Below are 25,435 nucleotides of genomic sequence, written 5' to 3'. Positions count from 1 at the left end.
TTTTAATATAAAACGTGTTTTTATATGTGGATGAAATGATCTCTGTTACAGGCCCACATAGGCTGAAAGTACACTATGCTCTTTCTTTCATACCTCAGTCTAATTTGCTCCTACAATACTGTGATTGTATTTTTCAGGGTTGGCCTTTGGAGAATTCTGTGGCCAGCCTCAGGAATGGACACTGATGGCAGCTGGCTAGTGTTTGTGTTGAGATCATCCTTTTCACTTTCACTACTGTTTGTCATACAATAAAACAATATTCATCCTCCTAGTTACTTGTTTTCTTGTCATTTGTTTTGATTCTTTAACAAACCTTCTGTCTGTGACCTGGGCTCAATTCCTTCATGGCCCTGTCAGGGCCTGTGTGCAGCAAGACATCTAGAGCAGTGACTCCAAAGTCTCTCAACACACTAGGATCCAGAATATCTCTTTCTTTCATTCATGTTTTATTCTTTATGGCTGAGAAAACCATAGCCTATGTATGTGATATTACTGAATTTGAGCAATAGCACAGAACGACCTAAAGAAAGTTCTGGGGGCTACAAATTATAGGAGATGCCCTTATGCAATTACATAACACAAGTGCCTTGTGGCAAAACAAGCAAAAGAATTGTTACTTGTTGCAATTCCTTAAACACTGAAGCAAAACTATCGACAGTATGCACCATTGAAAACTACACTAAACACTGTGCACTGTGCAAGACAAAAGCAGCTCTATGTGATTTGCTGGATTAAGGGAAGGTATAAACATGGCTGTAATCGGATACATAACACCTATAAATCTAATGTGAAAATGTAATTTTAAAATTACTTCACGCTAAATCTGATGATGCGTCTCTTTGGGTTCAGCTTCGCTCATCCAACTATTAAAACTCCGTCTTATTGCCGACAAGTACTGCGACATGAATGTTTTTCGAACAATAGTTTATGAGTAAATGAAAAAAAGTTTTTCCCACGAGGCCATCCACATTTTGGTGGATGAAGTACGTTTTTTAAAAGTTGCTGTGGCTCGCTTGGTAGGGCGTCTGTTCTGGGATGCTGAGTGACTAGGTTCGAAACTTGTCGTCTCCACAATTTAGGGAGAGTTTTTATCCAATTCCGAAATAAAAATCCCAACACATTTTTAAAAATAATAGAGAAAAAATAGGAAGAAGAATACTTAATTTTGCTCCCTCCAACTATGCAAAATCAAATGAATTGATATCAATGACCTCGTAGCACTGCCAGGCTTGAGACACCGTGTAGCTCAATCGATTTAGCAACCGACCACAACCGCAACACCACCCCAAGATCGAGTCCCGTTCCCTTGAGCAGCTTTCTTTAAATTAAAATAAACTGTCCCTCCCTGATTGGCTGCGATCGGCTACATCTTGGAACACTGTGAATGGACAATATCATCCTCAACCCCGCCCACTAGAACACCTTCTCTATGTCATACCTCCGATTGGTCCTTGTAAAGCAATACCACGCCCCTTACAGCTAGCCACGCCCCTGCTTCAATACGGACAAGGCCCTCCAAGCGTTCACTGGCGACCGGTGGGTGGCGCGGTACAATCCTCTAACCCCACCCTCCCCAAAACCCAAACCACAAATCCGGAATAAGCATGACAGTTTACATTCACTCATTTATTACAACATACGAGGTTATAAAAGAAATTACAGAAACGTTGGTACGTTGATAAAGTGTCACGTGGTTCACATTTCTCAGATACCTTTTTTCCTCCTTTTCGCTCGTCAGGATTCAGGTTATAAATGGGGGCGGTTCAGACCACCCCCCAAAAAAGTCCGTGCAGACTGGGGTCCCGGAAGGAGGAAAAGGAGGTGAGGCCGGTGTCCCGTTGGTATATCGCTGCTCTCCAGGTAGAAGAAGCGTCTTGCTCGGCTGCAGATTCGCACAGAAAAAGCATTAAACTTTTTTTTTAAAAAAAAGACGATTAACCTCTTAGACTTCTCTGGAGAAAAACAATTCTAAGCAAATGAAAGTCTCTCTAACTTGAATCCTAACAGTGGGAAAGGAGCAACACGGGGTCCGATTGCAAAGTGGTTTGTTTTTAAATATTTCTCGTCACACCGAGAGTTTAAACTTTCTCACCGCGTTGCACCAAGCCTGGCTGCAGTTTCCTGCGGTAAATTGCAGGTTTTCCCCTCGTTAAAGCAAACCGGAGCAGCAGACGAGTCTAAATACACACCGTCCTGAAGAAACGCAATCCAGCCGCTCCGGTCCCGCAGCGTCACAGACCACACCGCTCCAAAATCAAGACTTGGACAGAGGGGTCGGTTAGAATTAGGATGTCGTGTTTCCGTGAAAGTGGTTTTTAAGCCCTGTTAGAAACCTGGCTTTAAGCTCCGTTTACCTCTCTTGGCCTCCAGGAAGAAGAGACTCGGACTCACCTCGGCACACGGGTCGGTCTGCGCTCCGGTCCCCCAAGCCGTGGAATATCCTACAGGCGCCTTTTAAAGCCCAGAGACTGGAGCCTCTAACTGAACCAAGTAAATTAATATTGTACAGCTAAAATGGGTAAGTTGCAAGTTTTAATTTATCAAGCACAAAAGCTATAGGCTCACTTTTGACACCTTGTTTCTTCCTGAACTTTCCTGTGTTTGCAAACTCGCTATTTTAAAGAGCTCCCGTTTAGCTAATAACGATGAACGGCAATTTATTCAAATCTAATGGTAGATGCTCAACACCTGTCTAACAATTAAGATACGCCCAACGGGTGCGGATCTCGGAATTGGCAGTGCCCCGCTTTTAACACGCAAACTTCCAAACAGCCCGTTCGAAATATCGCACTGTTTCAATGGGACACTTTATTAATCTTCATATGTCCCACGTGTTCTTAAATTGTGCAAGGCAACACCTCATTTCAAAAGCTTGTTAAGTCCAAGATACTCACGCTGACTTTCCAGTGCTCTCCACTGCAGTCATATGATGCAACCGAGCCATTAATTACCATTCATTCTGAAAATAATTCAATGGAGCTGGTTTTAATTTAACTATGATGGAGTGGACTGGTGAGGCTGCAGATAAAGACATCAAATAACCATTCATGCTCTTTTACAAACAATCACACCCCTTGTAAAAATAGGGAACAAGTGGATGTTAACCCCCATACTGAAAGGACAAAGAGAATCTACTGTATCTATGAAGCATGCTCCACAGCCAAAGCAATCTGTTCAGCGTGGTTACCTTAACATGCTGAGGCTGTTTGACACTAACTGCATTAACATAAGTGCTCAAATTCTGTAGCTAATCACCCTTCGCTCATGACTCAGATCATTTTTCTTAAGGTATAAACAGCAGAAAGAATTCTTACATTATGGCACAAATACATTATTTTGATTGGCCCTGTCCATCAAACCTCTCCTGTCAGAGTGTATTGTTCAACTGAGAAACCTCATCTGGAGGCTATATGTAAAAATGAGTTTTGTCATAAGCTGATTTCCTGTTTTGCCAGGAAATGAACAGGCCTGAGAGAAGGGGCTAACAGAGCACTATACAGTGTCCTGCAAAAGTCCTGTGCCAGCCAAATCTAAACTATTCTCTTTATCATCAAGCAATCTGTATTTGTGATCAAGAGATTAATACCAATTAATACTATGTACCCTTCATTTTACGTTTGGGTAATTTCATGCATACATTTGATAATCTCAGAAAAATTACATTGTGGATTCAACCCAGGAAATTGAAAGAAATATGAGTATTGAGAGACAGGGATGTGCAACTAAATACTTAACATGTAAGGCAAGAACTGCATGAAGTTCATTGCCCTCACATAGAACTTAAGGTTAGAAAACCTCATGCCAGGCCATGTTTCACAGATGAGGTGGTGTTCCTTGGACTATCTGCATTTCCATCCTTTCCACATTTCCATCACCCAAGTAATGGTGTACCTTGGTCATCTCTGTCCATGAACCTTTGCTCCAAACTCTACTACCTCATCTTTGCACTGAAGCCTGGTGGAGGTAACATCATGGCCGCCTCTGGAACTGGCTGCCTCCTTTTTATTATTCTTGGATTTATCGGTACGTTAAAGTTAACATAGGCAGACAAAATGATTTGTAGACAAAAATATTTACAAGTTTTTTGGATGGCATCTCGAAAGGCACCTTGATAGTGACCCAAAAACATACAGCCAGGGCTTAATTTTTTACATTTCAAATCGACAAACGTCAAGCAGAGTTACATTTTTAACAAACTTTGGTAAGCTCAATGGATCATAGACTTCATGACGTTTTTGCTTCAATGGGATATGCAACCATAAACTAGTTCACACAGAAGTTTATTTAAAACAAATGTCTTGAAACGCATGGTTCCAACAACCTGTTTTAAATAGCATAAAGAATTCTCATGAATTAATCACTCATTTGATTGACTTCATGAAACACCTCCTGTCAAAGTGTATGGTTATTATGGGACCAAACTGAAAATGCATGTTTTTCATTTGACATGTATAAATAAGTAAGTTGTTGCTAGGATCCATCTTGTTGAATTGAAAAACATAAAATTCTATTATTTACCTTGGAATTAATATGCTTGTGCTTAAGGGGATTACTGAGGACTAGAACAGTTCAAACTACAGTTAAGCAATTTGCATTTGTGATACTGAAAAATGCAACATATTTTATTGTAATGTACATTATATGCATTTTGTGCTAATACAGTATGCTTGAATAACAGTAAAGTGTGCTTTATACTTATTTATCACAATACAAGTTTCATGCCTGCAAAGGGAATAAAACAAATAAAGCACCATTTTTCCTTATGACTAGGATGAAACATTTATTAGTGTTTTAATATTACCTTTGTCATGTAGGGCTCAGTAGCCCAACAGTGCACTGGGACAAGTGTCACTTTCGTATTGTAGAGCTATGCGTCGTTCAGTGCAACACGATTTCATCCTAATTCTTTATAGCGTTACATATCAAAAACCACAGAGCCAATCCTTCCACAAAACGAAGCGGGTGAATACCACATCGCGTTCAGCGCTCGATATCGCTAAATACACTGACGCTTGTTAAGTGATGAATCGTTAAAATGTATAATGTGTGTGTGTGTATATGTATATATTGCTCCAACAGCGGAATATGAAATCTTAAGTGTATTACCATTGACTTTGATTTAAATAGTAACAGTAGTTACTACAAATAAATAACTTTTATAATGTAAATAAACAGTATGCTATAAAGTTTAAATATACTATAAATAAATAGTTTAGTTTTATAAATAATAACATTTTTTACTAAAAATAAATAACTAAAGTTTTTTTATTTAAATAGTAACAAACAGTGGATTAAGTTAAACTTGAGTTTTGCTTTCCCGTTAGAAGCACATTTATTAGTTTTCACTTTCGTTTTCGCGTCCGTGGATGCTTGATGAAGTGTTTATAACCCCTCGTTCTGCGCGATTATGATCTTCACAATTCAGTTGCCGAGCGAACTACGTCTGTACTAACAAATTCCTCTCTATAACACTGTGGAAATCCTACACCATGTTCTCCGCTGTAATTTACTGGGACCCCACCGCTTGTCCGTCTCCCCAGTGTGACGCTCTTACCTGTCTTTATTTTTCCAGGACTCCCGGTCTCCTCTCCTGCCGCCGGGACAGAGCGCACTCCAAGCTGAACCCCCTGCAGTGGGACAGAGACGAAACGATCACGAAACGATTCTGAAATTTGCCCGACAAACTGTTTTCTCCTGTGACCAGTTCTGGTTTGTACGCTTTGCTGTGCATTGCTACAGTCTTTGGCTTGTACACCACAACTCTTAATAAAAAATCCTAACGGCTTTTTTTTCTATTCTCCTAGTAACATTTATTAACAAAATCCATTAAAATAAAATATTTGGGGTGGGGGGAGTCGGAAATCTAAATATTCATGAAGGGTGTGGTCAATATTGCTAAGACCGCTTCATATTTAATACGTGGGTGTTGTGTTGCATTATCCATAAGGTGGTGTATGTAAAATCAAGGAAACTAGAGACCACCCCTGAAAATTACTAGGTATTAAATAGTATTATTTAAATTAACGTTTGTAGTAAAGTTAACTGACCTATTTATCTGCTGCCTTAATTCCTACTAAAACATTTTAAATGAGGTGTATTTTAATTCGGCACAGAGCGAACATGGTGCTTTTTAAACGTATTCCATCTATTTTATTGAAAACGGTGTCTTCAGCTCGGCTGAGCCAGTAGTACTAGCTTGCAAAATTGCTGTTTGTTTTAAAAACACATCAAACCAAAACTAAAACGCGTTCGTGTGCCAAATTAAAATACAAAGTAGCTCACCGCTGTTAAAGAGCTACTTAGACGCAATTGAGGGGTGTTTCCGCCGCCATCTTGCAAATCGGCATGCAAGCACGACAGAGCAGGAAAAACTGTAAGATATAGCTTTTTACTCACTCGTAAAAAGTTAAAAGCGTCCATATTTGTCACGGTTAGGTGGCAAGCTCAGTTTTCAAGCTAATACATCCAAAAGTAGGGAAAAATATGAGAAAATCAATAAAACCAAACATCTTCATTATGGGAGAACCTTCGGAAACAATTACGAGGGGGCGGGGCTTATATAAATACAAAGCTCACCAGCCAATGGGAGTCCGTGATATCATGACGTCACATCAAAGCCTATTAAAATTAATATTAATAAACAACCTTGGTGGGCAGAGCCATAAATTGTTTCGCCGATTTATTGGTAAATATCATTTTCCCATAAATTCTGCTTGATATGTTCAAACCTCTTCCATGCCAAAGGAAGGCAAGTATTAAATTGGACCCCGAATCGTGAGAAACGGGTTAAAAACTGATTTTAAACTTTTCTCCTGGCTTTTTAACCTGTAGTCCCGCTGTTCGTGTTCGCTGTAATGTGGTGCAACTTCACACATTTAAAAGCAGCCAGCTAAAACGTACAGGAGAGCCTCTTGTGCATGTAAACACCTTTACAGCTGGTCTGGCTGAAATATATAATAGTTCAGGTCATATTTGTAAACTATCCTTCTCTCTGTAATGTGTTTTGGTGGTGGTGTTTCATCAGAACTTGGAATTCACACCGCTCTGCTTCCACAGCCTCGTCAAGTCTGTCGGGCAACTCACTGGTACCCTGGTTTGACCAACAGGAGCGAGACATCAGCTCTGTAAACAGACGTCTCCAGAGCTGTATATAGAGACTGTATACGTGACTACAGGTCTGCGTGGGCTACATCACCTGACGGCAATTAAGAGTAACAGCGTCTCCCTTGAGTTCATGTGGCGGCACGCTGGAAATTCAGGCTTCTGAAAAGGTCACATTTACTCCAGGAGGAAAAATCATTAACGACTGTTCTTATTCAGTGCGGCTTGAAAATTTGTTACAAAACAGTTAAACCTTTATTTTATCTCCGGCGTTCCCATGAATGCACTTGTCTGGCATTCCAGCTTGCAAGGAAGTCTTTGAATTCACCTCCCGCTTGCGGAGGATTGAGACTGAAGATCGCCAGTGCGGTCAGCACCCGGGTCTGTGGTTTATAGAGTACGTTGGTTTATATATCCATACCGACACTCACTCACAGCAGCTGCAGCATTGAAGTGACTGGTGGGGATGTGGAAATCTCCTCATTCAGTTAATTCTGTAATTGTCTAGAACTCCATATTTTGTCCCTGCCTTAACATACAGTATACAGTATGTCTCATCATCATAGGGACATCCTATGTTTAGATAAAACAGATTTATATGGCCATTTGAGATGCACAGAAAGATTGCTCCTGATCGGTCTGGCCTCTTGAGATTCAAGATCAGTCTTGAGTTTCCCAGTAACTCAGTTGAACTCCTCTGCCTGATGTGCTGTGGAGCTGCAGTGATAATGGCTGCTGCCCATCATTCAGCTGCTGCTGCACTTCAGTGAGAGATAAAGTCGGTCCGCTCCTAGACTTCAAGTGCCTTAGAGCCCATTGAAGCCAAAGGTACGTATAAGTATGGTTATTGAGTTTAGTTAGTAATAAAAGGCTTTCAGTGACTGAGTGCAATAGCTTATCTTCTTAAGAAGTTCTAAAAGTCCTGTTTTTCAGTGACCTTCCATATAGCTTCTACCTTTCTAATGTTAATTCTCACTTGGCAAGTGTACTCTTATCAAACTTTTTTCTTCTCCAGTCTCCTTTTGAGTTTCTCTGGCAGTGCACGTCGCAGTCACCCGAAGCTGCGATCAGAATGGTTTTAGGATGTACCTTCTCATTTCTTGCCTCTTAGATTGGTTCACTGACATCACAGACTCTGGGACATTTATACCTATTGTCTAGTCAGGAATGTCATCTTGCGAAATGGTTACTTGACACTTTCCTTTACTATGAGGTTCCACTGTGTGCATTCTTTGACTCCTGCAGAGGAGAGCACATTATAACAACTTTAATGGTTGCTTCTGTAAGTGGTGTTGGTGAGCTAGTAGTTGACAGGCTTCCCTTTGGATTCTAGCACATTGGCAGCTCCTTTTTCTGCTTTACAATGTACTAATTTGCTTTTAAACATGTCACACAAAGGCATATGAATTATGTTTTTGAAGGTACTTTGTCCTGGATGTCCCTTACATCTGAGAAGTACAGTATTTCTCATTGTTTTATTTGACAGCTTACATAACTAAGATTTACCTAGCAATTTGTTGGATCATGAGTATTTAAGCTTATAGTTTGCATTTTCCTACAAGTATATAATTCTGCCTGTATAGAAAATGGCGAGAGACAATTCCTGCAAAACATGTCATAATATATATATTTCGATATCCCATTGTTGATAAATTATAACATTTCTGGATTACAACCTCTTCAAGTGTTTCATTAAATACTTTGTAAATGTTTTATATGTGTTACACCCTTTTGAGATGTGTTTGCAATCGTGTTACTTCTTTTAAAGATTTTACTTAGACTTGAGTAAATGATACTTGGTCAGAACAAAGCAAGTTAAATCTGTTATTAGATTATTCTCTTGAATTTGCTCTTCCACTGCCTCAAACTCAGCAGTGTCATTTCTCAGATGCGTTTGAAGACATGCAGTATTAATAGTTTATCTGTCCCAATATAATATAAGTTTTTTTTTAAATGTACTGTTGACTAAACTGCTGCATAACAGCACAAAAGATTTAGAGGAAATGGGAAAGGTTTTTTTTCTGCCTTGCATAATTCACACCTTAACGATAACTGTTTGAAAACGGAGCCATAGGTGGCATAATAAAGGACTTATATTACTGCTGTGTCTCTACCAAAGAACAATATAATGGTTACAAACAAGAGCAGGCATTTGGAATATCAAGGCTGTTTAAACAATGTAGTAAACAATTATATTCAGTGATTAACAGTGGTCTTAAACGAAAAGTGTAATTAATAAAATGCAGTGGCCCTGTATTTCACCCCTTGCAATTAAGTACATTATAATTCCTTATTGTAACACTATAACATGTGTTAAAGTTGGAGTTTGTGCCATTATTAGACACATTGATTTGACCCTAAATGCCAAAGTGAAAACAAAATTATACATATTATCCTAAATTAATTTGAAATCTAAAACCGCAAGAAATAATTGCACAAGTATTCACCTCTCTTGAGTCAATATTTGGTAGAGACACCATTGGCAAATCCAGTCATGAGTCGGTTTGGATAGGTCTCTACTAGCTGTGCACAACTGGACACTTTAATGTTTGCCCATTCTTCTTTGCAGAATTGCTCAAGCTCCTTCAGGTTGGATGGGCTCCGTTGGCGAAGAGTGATTTTCCGCCACTCCTGGACATTGACTTTTTTAAGCCACTCCAATGCGGCTTTGGCTGTATGTTTCTGGGTCATTGTCCTGCTGGAAGATGAATCTTCTCGCACGTGCCAGGTCTCTTGCGGACTGCAGCAGGTTTTCTCCAGGAATTCTCTGCACTTTGCCTTGTTCTTCCAGGTTCTTAAGCAGCAAAGCATCCCTGCAGCATGATCCTGCCAGCACTGTGATTCACGATAGGGATGGTGCTCTCTGATGTGTGGTGCTATGCTTGGACCAAACATAGTCCGTTTTGACCTCATCAGACCATAGAATCTTCTTGCATTTGGTCTCAAAGTCTCCCACATGCCTTCTGGAAAACTGTAGTTGAGATTGGATGTAATTTTGTTCAACATTGGCTTTTTGTTGACCAGATTTGTGAAGCTCCCAGGCAATTGTCATATTAGTACAGTTTGCCGCACCTCAGCCATGGAAAACTCGAATTCGTTTAGAGTTGTCTCCCTGACTAGTGCCTTTTTGACTAGACACTTTTTGGGGATGCCCTGTTCTACACAGACTCACAGCTGTGCCATATTTTCTCTATTTCTTTATAATGGACTTTACTGTCCTTTGAGGGGGATATTCAATGCTTTGGAAATGTTCTTGTACTCTTCCTCTGATTGCTTTTCAATAACCTCATCCCAGATTTGCTTTGTTCCTTTACCTCCATGATGTAGTTTTTATTGAGACCTGTACTACTCACATGTAGGTAAGTATATTTAACCTGAATTTAATATATTATGGTTCCATATGGTAAGACAATAAAATGTAGAAAAGGTCAAGGGAGGTGAATACTTGTGATAGCCACTGTAAAACTTATCTCACCAGTGTCTTCACACAGGAGTTTTTTTAATGAGTTTTGAAACATGGTGTAATTTATAACTAATGGTATTTGATTTATTTCAGACTTTGCCTCTGGTTTTAAAACCAAACACATACAATACGTATGAATTTCTAGTGTCTCTTTACATTTACCTGATGCCATCTTTTACAAGAACAAAGATCACATTCAAGATCCTACACTGACCACTGTAGTCAGGGCTTTGCATTCTTTTACAAAGTCTCTTGAAAAAGAACCGGTGATTGCTGTGAATCAGATTTCAAGTTTGGTTTCTGCCTTAATTTCTGGGACATCAAACTGATTTAAATGATACTCGTTAGCAGTATCCCGTGTAAGCAGCCAGGTTGTGTAGTGAAAAATGTTGAAGTTTTATTGATGGGAAAAATAATGTGATTTCTCAATTCTCAACAGTGTTGAGAGGCCTTCAGTCTCAGCCCCTGAGCTGGGAGGATCATGAGGACCATCTGGACAGTCAACACATGCTTCTGCATCAACCCCAGGCCTTCAGCCCAGAGGATGAGGTGGTCTTGAGCAGCACTGGGTCATGTGAGTAAGAGGCACTGATGCACGGAATAGCCTTTTAGGACACTTAACAACAGAGCATTCCTAAACATAACATCCTGAATAACTGTTGAAGTGAAAAAGATACAAGTGTTAGGGAGCAGGTGAACATGTATCAGTATGTAGATACAATGTATGTAGTGAACATTGTATCAGTAGATATACATTTTGTTTTTAAAAATACACAGGTCTGGACACGAAGCAATAAACTAACCCTTAATGAACAATCTGCAAAGCTTGTCGCCCTCCCTTTGTTTCTCTGGTACGTCATGAATTAGTTTGTGGTTCATTTTTTTCACGAAACAAAATGCCTTGTGTTGTGTTTCTAGTTAAAAGGAGGGGGTTATATAAAGAATGGTTTTGCTTATGACTTCCCCTTCAGAAATATTTATTTCTAGATTAAATTTCAAATGCTCCCTCACTCTGAGTTCTATTGTTTGTGTACGTAACAATAGGAGAAGGGGACAGATTAATTTTCCACCTCTTTCTGGTCAAGTTGCCTTAAGTTATTTTATTTGTGCTTTTAGGGTGAGATTTACTGTAGAGATAGATTCTACTTTAATATTTCAAAAGCTCATTCCCTTATTTTTTTAGGCAATAATAGATGTAAAACATGAAGATCTGTTCAAGGCATCTTGAAAGTCTTTTTTTAAGACCGTTAAGATCTCTTCAGTTTACAAGAGTGGTTTAGTCTCTGTACATTTATTGCCTAATGAGATATGGAATGAGATTCAGTGCTGGAAAGTAGGAAGTTACCTCTGCCGTGAAACAGGTTTAATTAAAGGTGTTGTGCTGCTGCTCCATTACTATTTTACACATACTGTAGGCCACTGCTTCCTGCTCTTGCATGGGCTTTGGAGAGTGCTGTGCTGTCAAATGCACTGTGATTTTATCTGACTGCTAAAATGTAGAAGAGATAAATGTAAACAGCTAACCACTACTTGCATTGTGTGGTTTAAGCAGGGGTATGAGGCACTAAAAGTAGCACTTTTTGTTACATGAGCCACTGTGATGGGAACAATGGAGCTTTGCTAAGCGAGGGTGGCCCCTCTCTAACCCAGTCAGGTACCGGAGAGAAGGTTCGAGTCACGCTGTGGTGAAGCTGAACCAGTCCAGTTCGGGCTGTCCTCCGCTAGGGAGAGGGTGGACAGATTAACGGTTCCCAGCTCGCGCGCTTGGTTTAAATAAGCGAGGAAACTAACCGTCTCTTCGCACAGGTCGGCCGTTCGTTTGCGGCGAATAAAATCTGGTTCTGGAGAAACTCTCAGCGCTCCTTACACTTAGTACTCGACTTCCTTAATATTATCTAGGAAAAAGCCTTAAATTCGTATTATGTAACGGCACAATTAGTAATATTCAGTCTTATTTACCTATGGAAACATTGTTTCAGTTACAAGTAGGATGTTGCCTCTTTTTGTTTTTAATATTAAGTCAGTTCTTACATTTAGACAAAGAAGGACTGAAACAAACCGTCGCTTCTCCCCCTTCTTTATTTATAGTTGCGGAGATCTGATTCTTCCTGCCGTTTTAACGGAGGGGGTTATAAGAGGTAGCGAATATTATCTCCCGCAAGAGGAAAGGAAATGAGTTTAAGGATAGTGGCTAGAAACTAGTAAAGAGAGGAAACCAAGGCGAAAAGGGAAGAATGCAAAGCAAAAGGAAAAATTCTTATTAACTACCCCTGAAAGTTACACAGAAATTAATTCAAAACGGGCAGTAGATTTAGGACAGCTGCGGCAGTTCTTAACGTTTTAGAATCTCCCCTGTTACAGTAGTTTGTACCCGCCCCCCATTATACACGCTTTCGAAGTAAGCACTCAAAGAACAGTTTTATTGCAGGAGAAAAAAAAAAACCACGTCCTTCGACTTTTATTAACCACATTTATTGGTGTCCGGCGCTGTGGCTGTGGCTACAGGTGGGCCTCCCGCCGGAGCCCTGGGGAGACGAGACGCCGTGGACTCGGGAGTCCCGTTGGCAGCTCGGTGCTCTCCAGGTTGGGCCTTCCTTACCTGCTTTGAGAAACGGCCCTTCCCACAAAAAACAAAAGTGACCGTTTTCGCAGCAGACAAAGCAACACGCTTTTGAAAATCATGCAAGGGTTTAATCTCCCCCCCACCCCATCTCGAGGGTTCTGTGCTCTTTACACCCGTCTTTCCCGTGGTAAGTTACTCGTAAATTCACTCAATAGGAATTCCTTACACTTCTACTGCGCTTTGAATGGAGTATCTAGGAAAGTGCTTTACATGTAACGCGGACTCCTCTCCTCCACCACCAGTGTGCAGCCCCACCTGGATGATGCGACGGCAGCCGTAGTGCGGCGCGAATATACTCCCCACACACCAGCTATCAGTTTTATTTAACGTTTCACAGCTCGGGTCAAACGACCAGGAGCGCTCCCAATGCGAATATAAGCCTTTGCACGGATTCAAATACCACCGGTCCCTGCAGCTTTGGGTTAATACAAAAGCAAAACGTACCTTCTCATCTCCAGCCTGGCAGTATTCACCTCTCTTCGGATTCCCCGCAGGTCTGTTCCTAGTCACTCGCCACACCGCAGGTCGGCGTCCAGGTGCTTCAACCGCTCAGGGGGGATGGAGAGACTCAACTGCGCTTAACCCAGCTTGTCTTCAAAACACGGCGGAGAAATCTGGACAAGTAACAGAAACATTTACTTTTATAAAGGACGGAAGTCGATGCTTCAGTTTTAACAAGCGTCTCCCACACCCATTAGGAGAAAAATCCCACTTCAGACGTCTTCGGTCGAAATCCTCCTCTCCACAGCCTCTCTCCTTTCTCCGTAAACCCTCTATTTAAAGGCAAAGACGCAATCGAGGAGTTTTTAAAGGACACTAATTGAAGCCTGATACAAGATTAATCAAACCTGGCTTAGTGGCCTCTAATTATTGAGAAATGTCTAAAGCGCGGATTGGATCATGGAGTTGGCCGTGTGCGCTTTGGAAACTTTGCAAACACGAGGCTTTCAAACGCAATACATTTGGCGGAAAATCCCACTCGATGAGCGATTGGTGAAGTAATCTTATCGATTAGGTTTCAGATTTGGATCAACCAAAACAAAAAATTTAGTTAGTGTCTGACACTCAATCTCATCTGTGATTACATTATGAATTGACAGAGGGTGCCTTCGGTTGACGCTTGTGTGGGAACCCTTCCAAACGCCTTCTGGAAATACAAATATACTGTATCATGTCGTGACACCTTAAAGGAACTAAAGGGATACTCTGCCCAGACACCAGCGAGGGTATTGACATTTAGATTAATTTGATCCCTCATGTAGTTTAATAAATTGAATTTTGAGTCATCTGAGTCGTTTGTTTTAAACTCTTTACGTAATCTAGGACATACAGAGTCCTCAAACTCTATTACAGATTCTGACACCTTACTTTGCTGTAAGGGTTGTGCAGTTTAACGTATACTGTAAACCAAAACGTTTTGCAAAGGCGACTCAGTAGCCTCAATGCTTGAAAAGCGAGCGAACGGGGAACTGTCTCGTCTCAAAGTTGTGACATGGATTTAGACTGAATAAGAGAGTTACATGCCCGCTATTTTGCGTGGCCGGCCTGGTGGCTCCGTGGGCTAACCCATCGGACACTTTCTAAAGTTCAGACAATTGGATCGACTCCCCGAGATGCTGGGGAGTTAAAGACGAGCCCCGAGCCTCCCCGTCAGTCTGAGATCTAAGCCCCGGGTGTAGCTCTCGTGCTGTCGGGGTGAGTTTGTGTAGGTGGCTGTTCTCTACCACGCCGGCTGTTTTGGGGGGTTCCATTTTCGGGGCCCTCCAAAACAGGGTAAAATGGGGGGTTTAAGTCCTTTATGAATGAATAGTAATGAACTGAATTCTAAAAAGCAGCCCCTTATACCACTGAGACACCTGCAGGACGGGTGTGGCACTAGCAGTGAAAGAGAGGTGCAGTCCTAACTAGGAGCGGCAGGGGTCCCTATCCAGCACATTTCTCTTGATTCGATTAACAGGCCGCAAGCTAGAAGTTCCCGTCGAGCACAGCCTCGTAGGGGAGTGTTACTGTTTTAGGTTTTCTGAGAATCCTTAGCCGACAAATGCTTTATGTATAATTTAGTGAGCTGAAGTTTCTATGTCTCTCCAGTAACGTCAGTGTTGAAGCCCTTGTAACAGAATCCGCAGCTGTCCGTCAGGACCGGAGCCCGCCTCCAGAGTGACCTTCCTCAGCGGACACGCCCCGTCCACCTGTTCCACAGGTGCGCTCGGCAAGATGGCGGCGGGACGAGCTGGTGCGGCTCGAGGTGCGTTTGCGTTTGCGTTTTATTTCGAATTTTCTTATTTTAACTGCAAAAAAACAACTCTCACTTTGAGGAAAACCTGACAAAATTCTACTCTTGTTGTTACTTTGGTTAAATTTGTTTGTTTCGGTTTAATTGGTGATTTAGGACGCCGAAATTAGTATCCTATCCTATTTTTCTCGAAGGTTTAAGTTTTCATCAAGGGTTCTTATCTAACTTTCGTTTAAATGTGTTTTTTTTCTTCATATAGTTTTTCTTGGACGTTAACGCTCCATTAACGAAAAACCGTTTTGGTTAGCTTTACAACACTTGCTTTATGAAGTCAGTAGCTGTGTAATATCTCTTTGCTGATTCAAACGCTTTTATAACGTTTTCGTCTCTGAAACTATAAAACATTTCAGGATTAAATTAACTAATTCGTATTTTTTTATTATTTCTTTCTCCAGGTAACAAAATAAATTCACGAACAGACCTCCAGTTATGAAGAAGTGTTTTTATAAGGTAAGTTAAATTCCTGTTTTCCATTATATTACTTATATTTGTGTAACTCGATAAGAACACGTATTTGAACGTGAACGGGTTTTAACCACATAACTTATTTCGCTGTAATTTAGTTGAATAGAAACAAAAAGCTCCAGACGGCTCAGGCTATTTTCTTAATCTATTAAATCAATGGAGGAAACGGACAATACTAACAACTTTTAACGGCGCTTTGCAAAGCAGGGAGTTAAATCGAATGTGATACACGCTGTAAGTGGCAATTAATTTCTTAATTTCTTTTTTGCAGCATTTAATTTAATGTGGCTGAACGTATTTTCTGAAAAGTGGAGTAGTGGGTTGGAATGTATCCGTGATTTCTCATGAAATTACCCGTTGCTTGTTTATTAAATATGGAGAGTGCTTGTGAATTTCTTTATTCAGGCAGCATATTTAAAAAAAGATAACGGACATCGTAACATCAAGTGAATCGATTCTGCAAATCCGACATCTTGTTAACTTGATCTTTTTTCTTTGTTTTCAGCTCTGCTGCTCCTGATCCTCAGCGCTCCGACGATCAAGTTTCCAGCTCCACTCCAGCAACTCGTCGTGCATTGGCAAGTTATTCTTGACGTCTGCTTTTTCTTAAATTTTGTTTTTGACACCAATTACTTTATCTATAATATACCAATTCAGTGCTTGCATCTTGCCCTTAGCCTGCATGTTCCCTGCTGACTGCTGCTACTGTATGTGTTGTGTGTTCTGTAATAATCCATTCTGCAAATCCCGTGTTTTGTTAACTTGATCTTTTTTCTTTTGCCTTCAGTTCTGCGGCTCCTGATCCTCAGCGCTCCGTCGATCTCGTCTCCACTCCAGCAGCTCGTGCGTTGGCAAGTTATTGTTGACAATGTGTGCTTTTCTTTAAATTTTATTTTTGACAACAGTGACTGTAATGTACCGATTCAGTGTTGTATCTTGACTTTAATGTCGTTATGTTGTTAAGCTGTTTCCTGTTGACTGCTGCTACTGTATGTGCTGTGCATTCTGAAATAAAAAAAGTTGCTTTGCATTTTCTGAATTGTCTGCTATTTTTTCAAGGTGTGTTGGAAGGGTTTGCTCTGGGCTGGTGTCTCACTGCTGTAAGTTTTGGCTGCAAAATCTGGAGAGAGCACAAACAGTTTCCGAGAAACGATGCGATGGGTTGTTTTGTCCTTTGCGCCACGGCCGCAAGGGGACACCCTATCGCATCGTGACTTGGAAACTGCGGGGGCTACCCCCTTTTTAAGTCGCTCCAGATTTTCCCGCCTTTTTAGATAGTCTCTGGGGGGTTAGGGTCCCTAGGAGGGAGCCGAGGTACAGCCCCTAGGGGAGGAGAAGGGAGGGAAGCTCTAGCCAAGCCCCCTCACTCCCAGCTGAGAGGAAGGCGGGCTGGAGGTGGCTTTGGCCCGAGAGAGAGGAGGCACCCAGGGTGGACTCAGCCTATCAGTCACAGCTTGCAACCAACAGACTTCTAAGTCCACACCAGGAGACCTGCCTCGCTGCAGGGACCTAGGCCATCACCAACCTGCCTTCCCCTCCTGCTGGGAATGAGTGGGCTTGGCTAGAGCTGGAGTCAATCGCCCAGCCCCTCTCTCCAAAAAGAGGAGTAGACGGGGCTGGGTTTGATTGATGGGAGGAGACCACGCCCTGCAAGAGCCCCGGTATATACTAAGTTTTTTGGCGGGAAAATCTGGACAGACTTAACAAGGGGGTAGCCTCTGCAGTTTCCAAGTCACAAAGCGATAGGGTGTCCCCTTGCGGTCAGTGACAACAAGGAAAAAACAGCCCTTCGCCTCGCTTCTCGGAAACTGTTTGCAAAATCTCTCCGCCAAAAAACTCACCAACACTGGGCTTTTTCAGGACCAAGGGTGTACGGAACTCTGCGTGAGAACAGAAACAACAAAACACATCAAACTCCAATCAACAATTTATTGAGCGAAAATTGCATACAAAACAAAGCATTCCAGTACGAGCGATGCACAGATTCGAAATGAAAATTAACACCTTTTAAATTACAAAGCGTCAAAGCAAGGCTACATTAACACTAAAGACTTTTTACAAGTAAGCAGAGTACAAAAACATTAACATGCAACATTAAACAACGCATTCCATTACATACGACAGTTACACAGGATCTGAAGTGAAAAGTAACATGCATTTAAATGACAAAATGTCAAAACACGGGTACATTTACGCTAAATGCTTTTACAAGTAAAAAGGGTACGAAAAGAGTTGCATGCAACTACATGGAAAAGCACAGAAACATACGGCACGTTACTGTTTCTCCAAGGGATCTGTCGAGGCAGCGACCAGAGTGAAGACTGGAACTTCGTTAAATTTCCTGCAAAACAACAGAAATCAGTATTAGCGGTGCTTTCTCGAAATTATGCCAGCTAGTTAGGTCGAGCTAACCGACGCGTCCAGATGAGCTTTAAAATATCTACAGTTGGAATAAAGCGCTTAACCTGGTGTAACGGGTATTGAAGAAATCAGGCTTGCATTTAAAGTGTGAGAATATCGAAGGCACAGCACAAGCAATACACCTACAGTATACTGTATCTATCAGATAGAAACTACTAAATTCTACTGTTTTTTTACAATTTCATTTTTGATTCATATTCAAAATGTTCTGAAAAGGCTAGAACTAACACACGAACAATTAATCCAAATCTTTATAGGCTCCGTTGTGATGCAATTCGGAAGACAAAACGATTTCTTACGAAGATGTATTATGCGCATCAAAAAGCACAAGTGGTCGCAATTTTGGCAGAAAATGATTCCTATGAACAGCAGACCTACACTGCTGTCGGGTCAAAACCACTTCTGCCGTGGAGAAATCTATTATCTCCTAGTTTGAATCTTCTTATGACAAGGTGCATCACGTTTTTTCAACACGTTCCAACAAGAAGAATAGTATATAGTGAATTTCAATATGATACGTGTAAACGAATAAAAAGGTTTATACTTACATAGATAATTCCAGCAGCTGAGCCAAGCTTGTCCTGCCCGAAGACTCCAAACTGGAAACACAAGAACACATTTAGACGACATTCTATAGATATTTTAAACCCAAGTTTCTTAGTAGAAAACGGCGTTTTCACCAGAACAGATATTTCAACAATATACGTGAAAATAAATATAAAATAAATAAGTAAATACATCATATCCAACCCGAAAAAGCTCAACTGAACACACAAAAACGGAATTTAGAATTTAAAGTATTTAAATTAATAAGTATAAGTTGAAAGCGGTGGTTTTACCACAAATACAAGATAATACACAACTTCTCTGGAAGATAATAAAATAACTTGCTAATTCTTGGTAGGCTACTTTAGTTTCGAATAAATGCACACGCTTGATTTTGTGAGCAAAATTTATGAAGTGTTTGATAAAGAAACATTAATTTAAAACATACGGAAAGGCGGCGTTTTCATTTTGTGAATACAGCAGTGTCTTTATTTCTGCAACAAAACTTTTCTTCGATGTAAAGTACACACTTTGTAGCTGTTTGTTAAAAACGCGGTGAGCTTTGGAAAAGAAAAGACAGAGCAAAAATGGCTATTTAGCTCCCAACGAATATATGTATTTTACCCAATTTTCCTACGAGATTTAGACTACATAATTACAGGAATTAAATACATTTTATCTATGTCCGAATAAAGGAAAGGTTAAAAAATCCACGGAAAGCGGAACAAACTCACCCAGCCCCCTTCTCTCTCGCAGAACCTGGCGGACAGGTGAGCGGGGCGTGGCCTGCGGAGGATGTCATGCGAGTGGGCGTGGCTACAAGCTGACGGTGCAGGGCGCTTTTTTTCTTAGCTCCGCCTGAAAACTCGTGGAAGAAATCGAGCATATTTTCAGAAGCCCCCCTGAGTTTATTACACTTGTAACACTTGAAACTCTTTTTTTTTCCATGGCCACCAGCATACAGTACATCTTATCCTTATCCATAGTATTTGAGGGCCAGAAGAATAAGAATAAAGAAGTTAGAAATATGTTGTCGAGCTGTGGGGTCTAAAGTTCATAGCAAGACACTTATTCTTATTGTTGTACAACTTGATTTATCTTAAAGCTGTGCCCAGAAGTGAGATTTCTTTTTCATCTGTAAATATTTATCAGATACTCAGTTTACTACTTCTGTATTTCTTATTAGTCATGCAGCTGATGTGTTCATTTAAGAAATTACAAGAACATGAGAACATTCAAATGAGAGGACAGTATTTGATCCACGTAGTCCTTTTGATTTCTGGTACCATTTTGATTCCAGAATCTCATGCTGCCATCGGTTGAAAGAAGACAAGCTGTTGGTGTCTACAAAATGACTGGATCACCTTTGCCATTCTCCCACAACCAATCTTGTAAATACACTTCTCCCTGACATCTTTTCATGTTTCCCTTGGTTTGTGTCAAAGAAGTTCGCAATGTATTGCTGCAACTTAATTTTTAACTGGTTAACTGCATTAACAGAGGGTACTTAAGCATTAGCACACGTGCAACGAACTGAAGTACATATTATATGCAAAGAAATTCAAATTTCTCAAGCACACTGCAACCCCAATTTGTAACTTTAATCCTTACCCTAATCATTATAGATGATAAAAGATCAGGAAAGCTTGAGTTTACAAAGGAGGAGGTGGAAGAATATTTCACACAGTGACCCCAGACTACATGGCTACACTCATTAAACCAGACAAACTCACCATTCCTTTTGAAGAGTCGGAAGTTTGAACACCTTGCATCAGCCTCTACAGCATAGGTCGCAAGTTACAGCTACCGACATGATTAGTGGTAGAAGAGTTTAAGGTAATGAAAAAGCAGGGCAGCTGGAAAGGGAGAAATCACAGACATGGCAAGACAACTGGAACATAGAAGAAAATGAGATCAAATTTCTGCTCAGTTTATGATGTTCTGCCCACATTACCCAACTTCCACACATGGGGGCTGGTAGAGAGTCCTAATTTCACACTGTGTGGAAGGCCAGCTAGTCTACAGCATGTGCTGTCCTGTCAAGCTGGTCTGTCAGATGGGAGATGTAGGTGGTGACAGGAGGTGGCAACAGGATCAGATCTGACACACCTGGCAACCAGACTAGAGATTGCAAAGAGGAAACCAAAACAGCTTACCCAGGGCGGAGGAGGTTCTTGTAATGTACAGGAAAAAGAGTACCTATCAAGAGTTCTGGTAGTGATGATCACATTGTATTTATGATATATTAATACAATGCCCTCCAGATTTATTTATTTCCCCAATTAAATTAAGGAACGATAACGTTACATACCAAGATGAGTCATGGATTATATTACTGTGTCTTGAGTAAATACATTGTTTATAAAGAAATTTTCAAGAACATTATGTATGAAATCGTAACAGCTTTGCACAAAGCCATACAGTAAACAATCAAGTTTATCTCCTGAGGTCAGGAGACAATTTGGGCTATATTTCTTCATACTACTGCGTTAGTTTATTGCAAATGCTCCTCTGGCAGGGATCACACTAACAAGACATCTCCTTTATTGTACTGTGAGTTTCTCACCTTTCTAAGAGGGAATATGTGTGAAAATATACAAATATATTTTGGAGGAAGATGTTCATGGTCCATTTCCCATCCCCAGCTTTTTCAAAATGGTAGAAGCAGTTAATTAATAATGGGTTGTGCCTGAGTAGGGGAAGCCAGGAGAAGACAATGATGATGCCACCTTTTTAGGGGAAGAAAGGATTTACAGAAATCAAGGGATGAAAATGAAAGCTCATAGGCGATGGGTCTGTTGGAGTACATGAGGAAAAAACAAAACCATAATCAGAAACAAATAAGATGTTAATTTAAACTCTACAGATAATTCCAAACAGTCAGCCTGCTAGTTTATTTAAATGCTTACTTACCAAGCAGAAGGACCAATTCTCAGTGAAAATGGAAGGAAGGTGTTTAGAAGGAAAAAGACAGTTAAAAATCATCCGCCAGTACAGGGCACCAAAAATACTGAAAGGGAAATTTTGTGTCTCAAAGTAATGCCTTAATCTACTTAGTTAACTGAAATTACAACACTTTCTATCAATCATGATTATTTTTAAACACAGATGACTCAGAGAGCAAAGCACATTTTTGTAATGGTCTGCAGCACTGACTTTCTCCTTTGCGATACATTAACTGAGAGCTCCATTTAAAATCACAGCAGGCGTCAGCAAGTGTTCTGACACAGTAAGAGAAATAATATTGGGTGCTGAAATGATTTAAGAGTTAAAATCACAAATCTGGAATCTGGAATGCATATCTAAAACATATTCAAATAATTATATTTCTCTTTTAATCTAGTTCATGTGGAATCCTAAAAGGTCGAGAAACCATGTTTAAGCAAACTTTGTTAAATCATTGTGGTAGTGCCTCTAGTAGACTTCGCTGGAACCTGCCATTTTGGCTCAAGTCCAGGCTGTGGTGTTTCTCTGAGCCAATATGGCTTCTGAGCAGGGAATCAGGTGTGCATTATTGAGCTAGACATACCTAAGCATTCCACATGAGGATTTTAGGGCTTTGGGATAGGTTCCCGTGAAATTAGCTGAGCCTGTGTAATTGATTAAGAGGCTTATAAAAGTGAAGCCTGGGTTGCTTGTGCTCTAAGTTGGAGAAAAAAAAAAAGTGTGTTGTGAGTGTGAGGTGAGTCCTAAATTGAGGCTAAACTACCATTACAGAGCTCCCAGACAGGGGTGCTGAATGCAGTACCCTGAACAGTTGTATCTACAAAATCCTGAGGGAGGGGGACAAGCTGGGTTTAGAGAGCTTCTGCTGTTTTAAAAGCCCTCCTTTTAGATGGAGGCTAGCTTTTATTTTTGGCTGCTTCTTAAAACCGCCTCTTGGAGCTGTTTTAAGTAGAACTGTAACTCATTCCACGCGCATCAGGTTTCACAAACTCACGCAGTAAGTAGTTCTCCTATATTCTCTGCCATTGCTATTTGAATTCCTTTCTTGCTCTTGTCTTCTCCGGATGTGGATTCTTTACGGGCTTACTTGTTTCTTGGTTATCGCTCTCGCCTTTCGGAGTTGGATTTAACTAGCTTCTACTGCCCTCTGCTGTTCTTCTGGCTTATTGCTCGTTTTCTGGATTTTGGATGCTTGGCGTTTAGGACTTCCAGCTACTGTGGCTTCCCTTTTTTTTTACCCTTTACAGGTCTATTGTCTTGTGACGCTATGGAATGGTGTCATAAACGGACTTCATGGGTATGTACAATATTGTTGGTCTTAAGTGGACACCTGAAACTCCATCTTGCATGTGTTTGCAGCACATAGTTGTGGAATGGCTCTTGTCTAGAGGAACCTTGAAGAATTCCTCTTTGCCACATTAGTCCCATTCTGAAGGACTAAGCTTGTAGGCTTTCATATTGGTCAACTGGAAGCTGCTTGTCTTGGGATACAGAAACTCAACTGTATAGTTACTAAGGGAGAAATAATGGGACATGGTTGTGCTTGGCGTCTTGAACAGTGGAGGAATTGATAAGTGGCAATCTAACAACCTTCTCTTTTGAAGCTTAGGTGAGCTCCATCATGGCAGTATCATCACTGGGTACGCCTGTGAGGTGGTGTGGCCATCTTTCAGTGATGGCTCCTCTGGTTTCTGAGAGCTCCATTGATGCCTTTTTAAGAGATGCAGTGGATGCTCCCCTACCTTGAGCCCTGTTGATCACTGGAAGAAAAAATGGAGATGGGGACCTGAGGCCCCACTGAGCAGATGGGATGAAGAGAAAACCTGGTATTTGAGTGATCTGTCAAGTATTTGATCCTGTTTGTGTAGTCCCTGTCATGTCTATGCAATAAAATAAAGGTCTACTGGAAGTTTTTTTTTTTTGTGTGTACAGCCATTACCTTATACAGTGTGAGCTTTATCTTCAGTGGCACCAGAACAGCAGGATCATCTTGCACACTTTGATCTGAAGATCAGTGGAAGGGTAATACTCCTTCAGGAGTTTTTCAGACTGCATTGCCACCTGCTGTCAACTGTACAATTTCCTTGATGTATAAGGAGGGGTTGGATTAAGAACTCATTAGGTCTTATTTCTACTTGGAGTCCAGTTATACTAAGTAAGCAAAACAATGTAGAGTTGTAACCTTGCTATCTAACAGATAGAAATTAATGTCATAAGTAATAGCTAGGTTAAGTTCACTAGCTACTTGTAACTATAACCAATGCTCAGATTTAACCTGTGCCTCTCAAGCTGTGTTTTGGGGAGTCCCAGTTAGGTTTTTTTTATGTTGGGGTGGGGGGGGATAAGGAGCTGATTTACAGGTTGTGTAAAAAATCTACACCACCTAGTAGCAGATACCTCAAGGTAAGGAGCACCTAACAGTGAGTGGTCAGTTATTCCATTATTTAATTTTCCCAGTGCACTAAGTTAAACAGTGGATGACTTGTAAAACCAGCCTTTATTTTCTCTAGGATTGGAGACACTCTTCTCTGGTCCAACCTTTTTGTAGAAAGCTGTACAGCAGGTTGCAAAAGTGGAGGACGGCCTCTGGTAAGAGTCCAGTGTGGAGTCCTCACACACTTCTGAAATACTGGCTAAGCTACTCTGCACCATTGGAGAAACAACCCTGCAGCAGTTGCAGAAAATAGCAGCTGGGTTTTGTCAACTGCTGTGCTGTAGTAATATTCTACATGAGAATTTCATAAACCTTCCATTTGTCACACAGGCAGCAGTTTCTTGGATGTAATTAGAGAGACACCAGAGCTGTATTTAAACATTTCAAGATCAAGCATTCACGTCTTGACTAGTGTAGTCATTTCAATACTGTGCAAAACTGAAGTATTCTGTTGTAGATAGTGCTTTTCATCCTGAAGTATCTTGGCAGGGATTTACTTGGAAATGTAAATGCAGCAGTACCTAAGGTGACACCAGGCACTCTTCACCCACAGACTCTCTATGGGGTAGTGAAGTGACAAATTGAATAAATGGGATTATTAACAAGGACAGGTGATTAATCTAGACTGGAATTTAGTGGGGACAACTTCATTAACACCCCTACACTTTTGTCTTAACCCCCTCACCTGAAACACATTACCCAAATGATAAAACCTCTTACGGCAGTGACATAAGAGCACCACAAAGATCTCTACTAATACGTTTTTGTGCAACATTCGGAAACCAAAGACCAGCTCTATTGTCAAAGGCGGGGGCCGGAGTACCTGTATTTACTATTGGTCAGTCTTTCATATACGGAGGAGCTGTTTCTATTGGTCAATCAGAAGAGGTGTCTGTTCAGTTCCTATTGGCCTGACATGGCAACCAATCAAATCGTTTACCATCTTCATATACTCCTCCTGAGAGAGGGTATGTTTGAAGTACAGAACTGGTAGAAGGACGGACACATTTTAAGTTAAATAGAAGGCAACCTTCTAACGTCTGAATATTTTTATGTCTTTGCGTTATAATCACTACGAACGTGTTAAAGCAGATCTCTTATACGTACCATGTTTGCCAACACCATCCACCTTTAGCAAACGTT

General features: G+C 40.8%; 4 long non-coding RNA genes across 5 annotated transcripts; 2 read left to right on the top strand and 2 right to left on the bottom strand.

The window, feature by feature from the left end:
• Positions 1–1,611: 1,611 nt before the first annotated feature.
• On the bottom strand, positions 1,612–6,562 carry LOC148641103 (uncharacterized). The gene is made up of 3 exons (XR_015930262.1): positions 6,397–6,562; positions 5,555–5,627; positions 1,612–1,882 (listed from the first exon to the last, which is right to left on the bottom strand). It is a non-coding gene; the product is annotated as an uncharacterized LOC148641103 (long non-coding RNA).
• On the top strand, positions 1,720–5,795 carry LOC148641104 (uncharacterized). Its single transcript, XR_015930265.1, has 3 exons — positions 1,720–1,821; positions 2,371–2,518; positions 5,573–5,795. It is a non-coding gene; the product is annotated as an uncharacterized LOC148641104 (long non-coding RNA).
• Positions 6,563–12,963: 6,401 nt separating the features above from the next.
• LOC148641102 (uncharacterized) lies at positions 12,964–14,137 on the bottom strand. 2 transcript variants are annotated; one of them, XR_015930264.1, is made up of 3 exons: positions 13,900–14,137; positions 13,632–13,825; positions 12,964–13,166 (listed from the first exon to the last, which is right to left on the bottom strand). It is a non-coding gene; the product is annotated as an uncharacterized LOC148641102 (long non-coding RNA). The 2 variants fall into 2 exon arrangements; XR_015930263.1 differs by having other exon boundaries at positions 12,964–13,163; positions 13,900–14,131.
• A 991-nt stretch (positions 14,138–15,128) lies between these two features.
• Positions 15,129–16,975, top strand: LOC148641101 (uncharacterized). Its single transcript, XR_015930303.1, has 4 exons — positions 15,129–15,432; positions 15,876–15,930; positions 16,451–16,512; positions 16,786–16,975. It is a non-coding gene; the product is annotated as an uncharacterized LOC148641101 (long non-coding RNA).
• Positions 16,976–25,435: the final 8,460 nt, after the last annotated feature.

Source organism: Lepisosteus platostomus, chromosome 25 (genome assembly GCF_059453375.1).
Source record: "Lepisosteus platostomus isolate fLepPlt1 chromosome 25, fLepPlt1.hap1, whole genome shotgun sequence".
NCBI classification, from domain to species: domain Eukaryota; kingdom Metazoa; phylum Chordata; class Actinopteri; order Semionotiformes; family Lepisosteidae; genus Lepisosteus; species Lepisosteus platostomus.
The sequence above is the reverse complement of the archived record's forward strand: the minus strand, read 5'-3'. Positions and strand labels throughout refer to the sequence as shown.